Raw genomic sequence first — 5,880 nt, forward strand, 5'->3', positions numbered from 1 at the left:
AATACATTGATCTTGATAACTAAAAACAAATAAACACATCCTTAATCATATTCTTTAACAAGGAATGCCAAGGAACTAAAGGGCAAAAGACATGCACACTTTAAAACTCTGGATATTTATTGCTAAATTGTCTGTCATAAAAGATGTACCAATTTATATTTTTGTATTGGGGTGTGGGAGGGGCGGGGATCTTCCCACTGTGTAAATTCACACAGTTCCTTGCTTACCGGGAAATTTACTTTTTTTCATGTCTTCATTATCCCTTTGTGCTTATTTTATAAGAATTTCCTCCTCAAGAGCTAAACAATTTTTCAATTAGTGTGTTCATATTTCTAACTTTCTAAAAATTCTGCATTTATTGTTCATACTCTATCCTAAAGAGGTTCTGACATGGCTTATTTTTTTTAAAGATTGAAAAAATAAAAGTTAACTTCAAAAATAAAAATAAGACCGGGGCGCCTGGGTGGCTCAGTCAGTTAAGCGTCCAACTCTTGGTTTTGGCTCAGGTCATGATCTTAGGGTTGTGAGATCGAGCTCCAGTCAGGCTCCATGCTCAGGACAGAGTCTACTTGAGATTCTCTCTCTCTCCCTCTTCCTCTGCCTCTCCCTGCACTTGTGCGCTCTCTCTCTCTCTCTCTCTCTCTCAAATAAATGAGTAAATAAAATCTTTAGAGAAAAATAAAAATAAGACCAAACATAACATAAAAGGAGAGAGAAACAAAAAAGCAAACATATATAATATACCCAATACATTGACTATAATGGAGTGTTTAGACCTGACCTTCCTGAGGGACAAAGCAGATAGGGATGAGCAACATTTTCCTCGGAAAAGAGTGCATTTCTTCAAAACAGAGCAAGTGAATTATTCTATTAAAATTTAAAAAGATTTATCACAAGAACGTATTAAGAGGTTTTCAAGATCATTGCCGAAAATGCCTTCAGACAAGGGTATTAGACCCCTCATAGTTATAGTCAATTCTGTAGTTGTACATGTGAAAACAGTTACAAAAAGCACTGAGCCCATTACTTCCAGGAATTGGGGATCTGGAGACCATTTAAATGCAACAAACAAAATAAAGGGGATTGGCAACAGTAAAGTCACCAACTTCTAATCTTCTCATGCAAAGATGATCAATAAGATAAAAAATTAAATAGTCATCACTTACCATAATAATAATTTCAATACTGAAAACATTTGATCACTCCTCCCCCATAAATTCGATTTGGAAACTGTTATTAGCATAAAGGAGAGACAGTTCCCAAACCAGCACATGCAGATCCTCTAGTCCCTAGTGTCTTCATTCAGCTATACATTCACAGCATCCTTTCTGCGGACTGCTACCAACGCACTCACCGGTGTTGGGGACACACTCTGACTCAGGAAGCCGAGGCTAAGAAAACAGGAATGTGTTCCCTGAGATTACCCAGCTAATGAATGGCAAAGCCGGAGTGAAAGTTCCAGACCCCTAACTTCGGGCCCTCAAAGCAGGAATCCCCAGATTGCGAGGGGAGATGCAAAGAATCAAAAGTATGTACTTTGATAAGTAGTTGCTGAAGAGGTGAGGAGGATGGGTTCCGTAGTCTGGGGTGGAGACCGTGGAATGGCACCCAGGACGTGGGGAGCCTTGCAGGTGTGGGGCGCAGTCCCAGGCAGCAGTAACTGATGGGTCGGGTCGTGGGAGGTGCCAAGAGCCTGTGCAGAAACTGGAGTTGGAGGGACAGCTGAAGAGCAGAACCGCGCAGGCCCAGGGAAGCTCCGAGGGTCTGCTCTGTTCCTCTCTGCAGTGACCCCTGAGCCCCGCAGCTTCCTGATGCCAAGGAGAGGGGAGTGTGGTCCTCACCTGTGTGCGGGCTGCTCCAGGAGCCCCCGAGAGAGACGACCCTGTGGTCTCCCACTCAGCAGTGCCTCGGCATGAGGAGGGACACTCAGCCCCCCAGGTGGAGATGCTGCCCCCCAGAAAGGGACTGCCAACCCTGGGGTGGGGCTTGCTAACAGGGCCAGGATCACCCTCCCTCCTGCTCCCACGATGGGGAGCAGCTGCCTGGGGGCGACACTTCCCTCTCCCCTGAAGCCTTGTCCCTTCTACTTGTTTTGAAAATCCATCCTACCACCTGCAGCACCAGGGTTACCCATCCTGCCCACTTCACCTGGAGATTTGGGGACTGGAGTTCACCGTAGCAGGTCAGGGGAGCCCTGAGCACTGGGAGGCACACCTTCAGGGAACGGGGAATGCCACCCATGCTTTTGCCTTGAACCTGAGGTCCCGAAGTCAACCGCTTAGTTGGCCATTCTACCCCTTTATAACACTTGCCCTGGAAAGGTTGTGTCTGCTTAGCTATTCACTCAGGGTTTCAGGGAAGAGAAGAGACTTAACCCTTGGGGGCCAGCATCGCTGGTGGGGGTCACCCTTGGATGCTGGCTGCAGGTGGACAGGCTGGCTGGGTGACGGCCCATGTTCCGCACGCGCGGGGCTGTGGAGGGTTGGGGAGGGTACCAGGATCACGGCACGGGCAGCCCACAAAGCTGCTGCCCAAAAGGAGAAACAGGGAAAATACACTTCAGCCATTTAGAAAGAAATTATTTTTAAAAAGCCAAAATAATGCACTTTTAGAATTCTCCCATCTGTTTGGTTTATTCATTTGAAATGACTGTGGCTTCATTCTTCAGAGGGGAAGCAGATGAAGAGAGGGCAATGCAGGCCTTGGGCCGGGGTCTCCCCAGTCCCGTGCAGGGGGGCTCAGCAGATAAAACCCCCGCAGGAACAGCTCATGGTGGTGACTGAGGCAGAGAGCCTGGGGCCTGGGAAAGACCAGTTATAGCATTTTAATACAGGAATGTTCCTGTTTCAAGTGCCGATACTAAATATAGCCCCAAATAAAAGTCCATGTCTAACAACACACAATGTAAGAATGATTTTTTTTTCAAGCATAAAAGGACCTTGGAGGATGGTTACTTTCCTCATTAATTTTTCAGAAGACGCAGCTGGGCAGGGAAGCTCCCCAAGAGGATGTGAGTAAAGGCAGAATTTTTGGCATAAGAAGGGCTTTAAATGAGTGCCAACTCCCCTTGCCCTATTTCAAATCCTCTTCCAGGTCAGGGTTGAGCCAGGAGGACCTGGCTACTTGTCAGCACTCAGGAAGAGGTGGAATGATTTGCACTGAGCTTACGTGTGTGTTAAGTGCTGCTTTCTCAGCCAGCAAGTTGGATTCGCTCTCCTGGAGCGCCCTCCAAGATCGGCATCCAGCCGATGTGCTCCATGAGAACTTTTCCTAAAAGTAGAGTTTATATTAGCCTACACTCATCTGAATTATCTCTCTCCCGAAATGGTAACTACTAAATTAATAAAGATGTTTTTAACCTACCCACCCCACTTCTCAGAGCTGATCAATAATTAGCAGTCAGTGATTTGGGTCAGGAGGTGTTTTGAGTAAAGCACTTCACAGCCTTACTGTTTCCACGAGCCTTAAGCTGGAAACAACCTGGATGTCCAAGCTGGGACTCCCCTGGCTTATGTGGTATCCAGGAAGAAATGGGAAAAAGGTGTGCCCTCTGGGCAGCCAGTGCCCAGGCTCATGGCCTGCCAAGCACCCCTTCCTCCAAGAAGACCCAGCCCCAGCCAGGATGCCTGGCTTGGCAAGTTCTGTGTAAGCTGAATTCCTCTCTCATGGATCCCTCTACTGGGGACTCTTGTGCAGTGAACAACCTAACAGCCACACCTGGAAATGCTGTCCAACCACAGAGACACAAGTATTAGGGTAAATTCACTGGGTGGAATATTATACAGCTATGAAAAATCAGGTTGTAGGTGAATGTTTATTGAGAAAAGCAATGCTTTTAAGGTAACGCTGCAAAATAAGGCAGCAGACCACAGGGTAAAATGTAATTACAAACACTGGCACCTTGAAGAAAGACAGAAAAGGTATAAGCCAAAATTTTAACCATCCTCATCCTAGGACACGAATTTTTTCTTAGCAATCTCATATTTTAAAGCTTCTGTGTGTATAAGTTTTGTAATTAAAACAAACGCCAGTCCGTTCTCATTGTTCACGGTAGCTATGTTCTGTAAAGCACCACAAACACGGAATTCGTGGATACGGAGCCAAAGCTCCCAGAGGAGACACAGGGCTGGGCTCCTGTGAGCCTCCTTCATGGCGTTGGTAACAACTGATCAATACGTAACCTTGTTTTATGTGCGTTTCTGGATAAAGACACTTCAATTTATATTTCTTTTTTTTTTTTAAGATTTTATTTATTTATTTATTTGAGAGAGAGAATGAGAGAGAGCGAGCATGAAGGGGGGAGGGTCAGAGGGAGAAGCAGGCTCCCCGCCGAGCAGGGAGCCCGACGTGGGACTCGATCCTGGGACTCCAGGATCATGACCTGAGCCGAAGGCAGCCGCTCAACCGACTGAGCCACCCAGGCGCCCCTTTAATTTATATTTCTTATCCATAATTGATTACATGCAGTATTTCTTTATAATAAAACACTGGCCAAGAGGCTTTAATGTCTTCAGGACCATGGGTAATAGGACCATAAATTTCTCTGGCTTGCCGCCTCACACAATGCTCCTGCTACTACATTTTCTCAACTCGATCAGCATCTTACGAATCCGCAAGTCTAGCTGCTCTTCCATCTTTTTTATAGCTTCCTCGGGCACTGACAGTGGACGTTACCTCGGCACTTTCTGCAGCAGTTCACGTGCAGATGAGTGAGGTCCTCTGCATGCACTGAACTATTCACTCTGAGCCCTGGACTCACCGAGCACACGCATCTTGTCCTGAACATATCACAGCTTCCTGGGGCCTGGGAACACGGATAGCACTTCTGGGCTACACTTGGGGGCCATTTTCAACAGTGAAATCACCAACAAGAGCACGAAAAAGCAAAAGACACGGCACTAAATGGACCCCGAGGGGGACACGTGCCCACAGCTCGAGAGCTGGGACCTGGGGAGGAGCATCCCTGGTTCCTCCTCAACTGGGAACGGGGGCTCTGTGCATGCCCAGAAATGACCGCAAAACACCGCGGGTATTGATTTTGGAGTTACAAAGAAATTTTAGCGAGAAAGTGATTTTGCAAAGATGAAATCAGCAGATAAAGAGGTTCAGCAGTAATTAAAAATGAACAACTCGTGTTTTCAGTGCATCTGTATCAAGCAAAGTCATTTTGATGACATTTCAGGTCTTCTAGATAAATCACGCGGATCCAAATTCGCTAAATTACCATTTTTTGAACGTAGGGCTGGCATGCCGTCCATGAGGGAATCATAATCCATAAAAGTTAATGACATTTAATATGTTTTATGTTAGAGAGCAGTAATTTCCAATCAAAATCATTATGTCTAGGTTTTATTTTTCTGCGTGGAATTTTATGCATAAAGCAATGAATCGAAGCAAGATGTGCTGAAATCCATGTGCAGCCCTGGTGACAGAGGGGGCCTCTGGCAAGAAGGCCAGGGTTACTCTGGGGAGTTCCGCACTTGGGGGGGGGGGATCGTATTTCACTTCCCTTGGCTTGAGCCCCACCCAGCACCTGGGAAAATAGACCCCCTCCACCCCACCAGGCAGCCCTGCCTGCCAGCACAGCTTCAGAAAGAGATTTAATTTAATTAACAGAAAACAGCATCAATAAACATTAGCTCAGCAAGGCTCTCATGGCGACTCCAGGGCCGCAAGCTCAAGCTATTTTAGAACACACCCTCTGTCTTGGCAGAGCTCCCCGACTTGGTGCCTCTCTTGCGTGGCCCTCTGGAAACCTCCATCATCCCCTGAGAGGCAGACACCGTGGATGCCTCCAGCCTGCCCTCTGTTCTGTCACATGCTGGAGTCACCACCTCCTTGCAAGGCAGAGCACTGCTCCCCGTGGCACCATCCCAGGCA

The sequence above is a fragment of the Mirounga angustirostris genome, unplaced genomic scaffold (assembly GCF_029215605.1).
Source record: "Mirounga angustirostris isolate CCGP_5_RB_7025 unplaced genomic scaffold, mMirAng1.0.hap1 SCAF_3, whole genome shotgun sequence".
NCBI classification, from domain to species: domain Eukaryota; kingdom Metazoa; phylum Chordata; class Mammalia; order Carnivora; family Phocidae; genus Mirounga; species Mirounga angustirostris.